Below are 9,760 nucleotides of genomic sequence, written 5' to 3'. Positions count from 1 at the left end.
TGGCCCCGTTCTGGACATCACTGACCGTGATCTGCGCGATATTCAGAGAAGCTTAGCCCTGTTTCATGCATATCCTTATAGTCATATTTAAATGACGCTTACCAGCACTGGGCAATGCATATTCCTGCTAATGTGTGCTAAACATGATCTGATGACCTACATCTGACAAGCATTATCCGTGCCTTCGGGATTACATTACATCCCTTGCAGGATGTGGGACCGGGAACATGCACGACGGTCACTGCATTTACCACTTGGGCATCTGGGATTTGTACATGTGTTATGGCATTTTGTATGTGGAGTATACTACGGCTGTTACTCCATACTGCAATCACATGGATAACTCAGTTACTTTACATATGGATGAATCCAATTAATGGTATGTCCATGTGATGTTTACTGGATGTGCTCCAGCATTGGGTATGTATATCACAGTGAGCCACACACGATAATGTGCTACACCTTCAAATGACCATAGGTGGAGCATGCTGGGGTGACGGATACCTGTTATGGGTACACCCCATGCCTTGACACGACATCCATGATTACATTATGTGGAGCCCCTCATTAACACAGCAAGGAATGCGTGCAGAGTGTGTGGAGAACAGTTCTTACACACATGTGATCCCGCGATTGCTTCTGCTCCACTGAGTGACAGTTGGTTACTTGATGTTGTGGCGACAGCAGACACTGTTTGCCTCGTTTGGTGTATGGCCTCTGACAATCAGGCTTGTACCTACCGATGTACCTAGGAACCTATACACACAGCACCAACATAAGCTGATAGGTGCATGTACTGTTCAGGTGTTGACATTCCTTGTTCCAATAGCTGTTGTGTGTACAATGTTTGAAGGCTGCCTATGCAGGATTCACACAGTAGGCCACCTATACATTACAATTTACAGGTGGTCGTGTGTGTGTGCCATCCATTTACTGTGTGTGCAGGTGGAGAGGTGTGTCAGTCCATAGGGGCCTACACTGTCAGAGTATGTGCTATATGTTCCCTCTTTGCCAAGGCATAGGCATATTGGGCATGCCTCCGTCTGCCTACTGGGACTGGCACAGGGTGTTCGTGGTCTGAATCACTCTGTGCCTGTGATGGGCTTGGCAATTGCGGTGGGCTATGAGGGCCTTCACCATTTTGTCCCTGCTGCAGCTGTTTCCGCAGGATCATATTATGTAGCATAGCACATACTATGAAGATGTGGGCACACGTGCCTGGAGAGTACTGCAAGGCTCCACCAGATGTGTCCAAGCAATGGAACCATGATTTCAGCATCCTGAACACATGCTCTGTGATAATTCTGGTTTGTGTGTGTGCCTCATTATGGCATTCTTGCATGGGTGTGTGTGCATTTCTGATGAGAGTCATCATCCATGGCTCCAGTGCATAGCCAGCATCCCCCACAAGGTGGCCATGTGGGATGTCCCCCCTGACAAATACCTTATACAGCTGTGAGGCATGCCAGATATGGGAGTCATGGTAGCTTCCAGGGCTGCTAGCACACACATCCATGATAATGCCCTAGGCATTGCACACGACCTGGCAGTTGATGGAGTGGAATCCCTTGCAGTTTATGTAGCGCCTACCATGCTCACCGGGTGGTGACTTGATATGTATGTGCGTGCAGTCTATCGCACACAGTACCTCCGGGAAGTGGGCCACATGGTGGAAGTGACGCATATTGCTGGCCAACTCCTCCTGAGTTCGGGGAAGTATATATGCTCATTGGCATGTGGTAACATGGCATCCAGGAACTGGTGTAGTACTCTGGATGCTGATGCCTGTGAGATCCCTGTTATATCTCCAGTTGGCCTTTGAAAGGTACCTGTGGCTAGTATTCGCAAGCTTACATATACCTTCTTGTCCACTGGAATGGGTTCCCCTCTGTTGTTTCTGGTTCTCAGGTGTGGCCAGCACAGCTCAACTATTTGCTATAAGATGTCCCTGTCCACCCTGTAACACTCTACTATCTCCAGATCATGTAGCTCCTTGTAGGTTACCCTTGGTCTGAACACTCTTCTCCTCCTCTGGGGCCTGTGGTGGTTGTCAGCATCATCGTCCACAACACCATCAGTTTCTAACACATGGTGATGAATCACAGCTATGGCAGCTCTCAACATGTACATTTTAAAAGTTCCCCGTGTGTTTACAACTATGGTGCAGTGTTTGTGAATACACAGGTGTGTGTAGGGTGCTTTCACACCTTATACTATTGTGCTGTGAACACCGATGATGTCATAGGGTGTGTATGTACGATCATAGCTACAGGGTATCTTATGTGTTTTACTACAGGAACTACTATTGTGGTGCCTTTGGTGTTGAATTACATTTGGCTGCCATGGATTACCTCTTGCCCTTCCCTTTACATTCTTCACGTTTCACCTACCATTTTCTGGCATGCATCCTGCAGCCTGCTTTTATTTGTACTTTCCTAGACCTGGCTTATCTTGCGTAATGTGTTCTATTGCCAGTCCACTGTAGGTTTGCTTTGCTCTGCTATGACAGTTTTCCTTTCTTTGCAATCCGACACCTCCCCTATCCTGTTTTGCAGGTTTCTGCAAGCAGACTTGTCAGCTGCCATCGATTGCCCACTGTGAGTTAATAGTTGTTAATTGCTCAGTTGTACTCCAATTACCCTACTGCAGAATTTCCTTCTTTTCTTCCCCTGACCTTCCTGTTTTTGCTATGGTTCGCGGCACATGCATCTGCTTACCAGTTTTCGGGCATGTTTTCATCCCCGTACACATGCGCTTTCGGGCACCATATGTGCTCTCAGCTAAACGATGCTATACCTACCTCCCCTCCCCTGTCCTGCGGCTTTGCTTAGTAATGGCCAGGCCAGATTTGCATTGTTCCAATGTGCTTACAGCTATGGTGCACACCCCAGTGCTGATGTCATGTATACCTCTGAGCCACTCCTCGGTGTTATAGTGCTGCGCCGTATGGTACATCCTTAATCCAGTGGGATGTTTGTGATTCATTATTACCTGCTTCATTTGCATGGCATTGACTACTAATTCATAGTTACAGCACCGAACACTGTCACAGACCCTTAGCAACCCTTGCAGCTTGGTTGTGGTGTACCATGCATACCATTGAGTATTATGGTGAAATCCTGATTTGTATTACATTGCGATTTTATGACATTTGTATATATTTTCTTTGTTTTCCAGTTTGCGCACACATGCCCTGTGGTTGTACTTTGTGTTAGTGTAGACATGACATTAAATGTTGTTTTTTAGGTGTTGTGCATTTTTTCTTATGCCATTGGCTGTGTATTTAGCCATTGGCATATGTTAACTTTGTAATACATGAGTCTGGTCCACTTCCATAGCTCCGATGTTCTGTTTGGGAAAATGTAAACCATGTTTTTTGGTTTACATTTCCGTGGGCTTACGCTATGCCTGCACCACTTCATGAATCGCTATGTACCTTCATTTGCATGGTGCAGCACTGTGCATGGGGCGATTAGCATACCTAAGCCGAGGGCTGTGCAGTTCTGGCGTACGCCGATAGTACATGTGAAATTGGATCATACCTGAATCGCTCGATGGCGCAAGCTTCATGAATCCCGGGGTTTGCTCTTACAAACTTATAAAGTTGGTAGAATAACAGGTTTTGCATTAACATGGATTTTCTGAAGGGTTTAAAGTCTGAAACTCAAATGTCTTGTCATTATTTTCTAACTTCATTCTTTAATGATTTGTCCCAAATTTGTCAAGTGTGTGTGTGTGTGTGTGTGTGTGTGTGTGTGTGTGTGTGTGTGTGTGTGTGTGCTTGTGTGTGTGTGTGTGTGTGTGTGTGTGTGTGTGTGTGTGTGTGTGTGTGTGTGTGTGTGTGTGTGGTGAGGGGATTGAATGGGGGGGTGCCAGTGTTGACTATTACACAAAATGCTGATTTGCACTCCAATTCAAAGAAATGCAAATTAGCTGATAATGAGGTATTTCCTCATCGCATATAACGTGTTTCTGAATCAAAATTTCATGCACTTTAGAAACAGCCTCTTTTGGCCACAGTTCTTAACTACCAGTGATGAGTGCGCTTTCTGAATACCCAAGAATGACATTAAGCAAAATGAAAATAGTCAGTAAACACAATATAAAGCTTATTAAAATTCAGATGACAATATAGAAATTACATCTTCATGAAATATTCAGAAGAGACAAAATAAAAATTAAATTTAATGAACAGTAATATGATGCAAGACATTAAAAAATACTGAAAGTATAAACTAAGATCAGAACTGGGAGAACATTTGTCTTTATAAAACAGTCAAATGAAAAAAAAAATACTCTAACTTTCTAAAAAGTAAATGTGTTAAGGGGGACTAATTGCAAGCATAGATACACACAAACAGAAAGAAAGCCCTCTGCTTTGGTACCCTTAGAATCATAGTAATGAAAGGATGATGTCAGCTCTCATTTGGGACTGGAATCAAAGACTTCCAGCATACTGTGCGAATAGAACAACAAAAGCTTCTGGACTGATTGCAGTTGAGGTTTGCCTTTTTCTATGTATATGTGCGTGTGTGTGTGTGTGTGTGTGTGTGTGTGTGTGTGTGTGTGTGTGTGTGTGTGTGTGTGTGTGTGTGTGTGTGTGTGTGTGTGTGTGTGCGCATAAAATGTGATATGCCATTTATCCCAATGGATCTTATTTGTATGGGCCTGGCCTCCAATGACCTATGTTCATGCCAGATTTACCAACCATCTTCTTACCCCTGCCACCCTCACCCCTGGAATTACTCAGGTGTTGCTTGGGCCAGTCAGAGATTTTAACAACATCCTGAGGGATCAACCTAGGTGCTTCTGTCCTGTTTTTGTTTTATTGTTGTTTTTTTATATGCCCAATCCAACGCACTTTCCCTTTACCCAACCCCATGTTGTTGGATATGTCTGAGGGCAATTCCCCTGTTTGGACCACATTTCCCCTTAAGGACCATCCCCAACAAGCATTATCCCTCACTTGACAGGCACACCCATCCCTCACTTCTGCTCCATTTGTCACCAGAACTGCTAGTGAAACCCAAGTCATTTGGGTAGTAGTGAGGACTTTATTCCTAGTGTTTGCAAATTCTTAATAAAATGTTCATGGTTATTGCTTTGGAATTTCAGGAAAGCTCAGTCCTGAATCTGAGTGTACAACACTGCCTTCCTCAGAATAGAATGAAATGATCTTGTTCCAACTTGCTTTATCACATATGGGAACTTCAGTTTGTGTTTATAGTACATCTAAAAGTTATACCTCTCAGAATGGATTGATTATGTTTTTGGTATCCCTAGCAAGTTTCTCCACTTAGCAACATAGATTGATATAAAAGTAAAACATAATATCACTACTTGGACTGCATCAAACTATATCACTGGATTTGTAACATTTAAACCAGACATTACTCCCCACACTTCCTTGTCATATTTTTACTTTCCATTTGAAAGTCTGATGGGATTTCATCTGGAACAGCTTAGAAAGCCTGCAAACAAAATGGTAGAACAAAAAAAAAAACTTTAATCTAAGTCAATAACAAGCATTTTCTATTTGCAGAAATCTTACATAGTTTCATAGATTCAAAGGTAGGCACTAGACTAACTGCTGTTGCAGCCTATTTAAACCTAGTCAGTTTGAACTGACCTATCCCATTTGGTGTTAGACTGGCTGTACCAATGCCATGGCAGATAATTATATATTAGCCCTAGTAATAATAACTAAGATCATACCATTGATAATTTGAGGGGTCTCATGCAAGGCATAAAGAAAGCATTTAGGAGCTGCCTCTACCCATTAGTAGTACAGGGGGAAGTCCTGGGGTCAGTGTTTTATTCCCCAGCCATAGATTCAACTTTCAAATGTCCATATTTATTTGCTCTTTCTGAGTCAAATACTGAACCATAAGTCTTCCAGTAACTTCTGAACCAGTTATCAAATTACAGTCTCTCATATAAAAAACACATATCTTTTTTGAAAAAATATTATCTCCCTCAAGATTCTGTGAAATTGTAGTTACACAATCATCAGAGGTCAAAATTTGCTATAAAGCATGATATAAACAACTCCTGTATGACCCTTTAAGTCTCACATAGCCAATTTCTTCTAACAAAATCAGTAAAACTGCAGCTCTCATCCCTACCCTTCTGAATGAGGATGATACTTCCTACAACCAATAACCAATTATGAATGCATTATTCTCTTGATCACCTAAAGGTGTTTTGTCTTGTGTCACTATTCAATGTTTCAGTCTTTTAAGATAACCAAAGCCTTCCTCTTCTAGATGACATTAAACCATGCAAATTCTGTTAACAAAAGTAATTTCATCTTTTTTATCCATCCTTTCAGCTGTATAAAAATACCAGTTTCTGTCCAAGAACATAACACAGACTACCAATCATGTTTTGAATTTCTGGTTTCTTCAAATGTAAGCATTCAGACTTGAGTCATTGAGACCCAACAATTTTATCAGCTATAACAAACATAGTGCATGAAGTGTGGTAATTCCACTCCAATACTGTGAAAAAAGATTAACAAGTTAAGTGCTTCTGTAGCACTAGACCCAATCTTAACAACTGCTAAGTGTCCCTGCTTAAACTAAAATCAGGTATGCACAATGCAGTAAAACCTGCCAGTATTGGCCAGCAAATGAAAGCAGCATAATTACAAACAACTTTCTTTCTGCTGCTGTCTGTGTCTTTAATCTGTCCCTGAGTCTCCCAAAAGCAAAACATTTTACTGTCTCTTTGGCAGCAGTCAATAAGGGATTTACAGTGTTGAAAGCCTGCAAAACACTTTGTACTTTTTTGCTCCATGCACGAAAAAAATTCTGATCAGATCACTGATCATGACTGTGAAGACTGGTTGAAGGCTGCCAGCCTAGTGAAATAGAATTTGGTACATAATTCTGTCATTTGTAAATATGAATATTGAATTACAGGCTTGTTTTCTTAAAATAAAGAATATGCTGTGAAATGCTGAACTCAAAACAATGTAGCAACATTGCCTCCTGCTGTTTAGAAAGCTAAGTCAAGCATTTCTTGTCTGTCCTTTGAAATTGAAATTATTTCATGACTGTCTTTGATGTTTACAATTCAGCTGCAACCGGGCTAGATGAAGGCTTCCTGCCTATTGTTTTAAGGCTAAAGTTAATGACCAGAATTTACATGTGGAATATCCTTTATTGCTCTGGTTTCTACCTAGGTGTAAAAGAATGTAAATGCAGTTTCTGTCAGTCTGGGAACACCGGGAAAGTGTAAAAAAATGATGTAATGGGAATCAGGACTGCAATAGCAATTTAAACAGAGAGAATCAGAAAACATTAAGCATTTTTGTCTTGATTATCCAACTCACAGCACTGTCTTGCTCATATTTAAGCTATCTTAGACTTGTGTTTTCATTTAGAAATAGCTAGGAACCAGAAAGATCAGACTAAGCATTTTTCTGTGATGTCAAAACTTTACTACTGTATTATTTTAAGTATTTTTCTGTGATCTCTGAACTCTTAACTAGCACTGTGTAGTAGAAAGTATTGTCTTGTATTTTAATTATTTATTATAAAATATTTTTAAACCCTTTTAACTGTGGCTGGTTTGTGTAGAGATAAGTTAAGCTCTAAGAGTACATTGCATGCTTATATTGATCTTGTACCAAGTCACTCTAATTAGCCTTGACTGTTTAGTCACAACTACAAATTGGATAATAATATTGCACAGTAATAATTGGACACCCTTTTAAGGGCCTTTGAGTAGCTGATAACTATTAGTGGGTGGTGGCAAGCAGAACTACCGTATAGTCTAGGAGAAAGTTGCACAGCTGGAGAAACTGTGCCAGCCTTCCCCAGGAGTGTCTGTGTGGTTGCATAAACTCTTCTCAAAGTGCATGTGTGTGTATGTGTCAGCTACTTGGGCAGGGACACAAAGCACTGGTTAGACAGAGAGGGTGCTAGAGGTTTTAGCTTGCTCACTAAGCTGAGATCTAAACCCTATAGCTGTGCCAGTGGGGAGTCTTATTAGGGACCTGGTGAGCAAGGAAGCGACCAGCCCCGGACTGACTGTGATATCTGTGTGCTCTTAAGGGAAATTGCACTTTACTGTGTGTATTTGTTATCCTTCTTCATATATGAAATGCCCTCCCTGGTGTTAATGGTAAGGATTGAGGCTCCTTGATTGCTGGGCCAGGGCACGGGTGTCACATATTAATTGGTGGCAGTGGTGGGATATCCACATGACATATTAATTAGTTGGCAAATACTATTTGGCTTATAGTGGTGTGGGTAGAGTGAATCCTGTAGCTTGTGTACAATGAGCTTTGAAGGTGTTTTGTACTTTAAAACAGCCACACAGTGAATACTCAGAGTTCAGATCACAATTGTTTTATTTCTTTTGTTAGCTTAGTTAGTCAGGGTGAGCAGGCAGCATGCCAGCAGAGGCTTATGGAAAGCTGACAAGGAGCCAGCTGGCAGAGATGTGTCAGGCTAGGGGACTGGTGCATGGAAACCTGACTAAGGCAGACCTGATTGCAGCCTTGGTTACAGATGCATCAGAAAACAGCAACCAGGAGGACAATCGGACTGGCAGTGGAGCTATAATACCCTTGGAGAATGGACAGCTCAACCTTTCTGCAGTGGACTTAAAAATCCAGCTGGAGCTAAAGAGACTTGAGCTGGAGGCTAGGCATGTGGAATTAGAAGCAGCTGAGAGAATGAGGTGTCTAGAGAGTGAGGAGAATGAGAAACTGCTACCCCTAGAAGCTAAGGAAAAAGAAAGGCAGAAGCAGCATAAGAAGGAGATGCTGACTCTTCACCAGAGTCATCTAGGTAATGGGAAAGGGAGTAACTGGACCCCAGAAGCACAAAAGGTCAGTACATTTCTTTCCGCAGTTTAAAGAGGGGGATAATTTTGATAGTTTCATTCATATGTTTGAGAGGGTATGTAAACAGTATGAAGTTGACCAAGGGATCTGGGTATGGTTCCTGAACCCCTTACTCCATGGTAAAGCTGTAGCTGTATTATCTAAAATGTCTGATGTTGCATGTTTTGATTATGCAGCTGTAAAAAATTGTCTCTTGGAGTTTTTTAAGCTAACACTAGAAATGTATAGGAAAAGGTTCCATGAGCATAGATGCAAGGCAGATGAAAGTGTGTGTGAATATGTTGCTGAATTGAGCACTTATTTCCATAGGTGGGTGAGTGGAGGTCAGGTCACCTCTTTTGAAGGGCTGGCAGACCTTTTAGTGAGGGAAGAAGCCCTTAGCATTTTTCCTGAGGACATGAGCATCTGGTTAGCTGATAGACAATGTGCTACTTCAGATGAGTTGGGGAAGAAGGGAGACCTATACCTGGCAAGCAGGGCAGCCCTGCACAGGAAGGGGACCCCAGTACTGCTCATGGGTCTAAAGGAACCCATGGTGGGCAGCACAGACTGCCACAACATAATCTGCCAATAGCAGGGGAAGTCACTAGTCCAGGTACATGTCCAGGAGCTAAGGTTAAATGTTTTGAATGCAGCCAGTGGGGTCATGTGGCATACAGGTGTCCACGGAGGCAAGGTGGGGAACAAAAGTTGAGGGAGACAGTAAGTGAGAAAGACAAAATGCCAATAGTAGGTTATCTTGAAACAACAGGGGTATTAAACTATGATCCTGCAGATTTCCTATGAGGGAAGGATTTGGATTAGGCAGTGCCATGAGCTTATGCAGTTACATGCAGTCAGGCTAGGAGACAGGCATGTGGGTCTGGTAGCCTGGGAGAGACGCAGACAGACTGCATACTTGCA

This window comes from Protopterus annectens, chromosome 3.part0, assembly GCF_019279795.1.
Source record: "Protopterus annectens isolate FY-2018-M chromosome 3.part0, PAN1.0, whole genome shotgun sequence".
Lineage (NCBI taxonomy): Eukaryota > Metazoa > Chordata > Ceratodontiformes > Protopteridae > Protopterus > Protopterus annectens.
Note: the sequence above shows the minus strand (reverse complement) of the source record.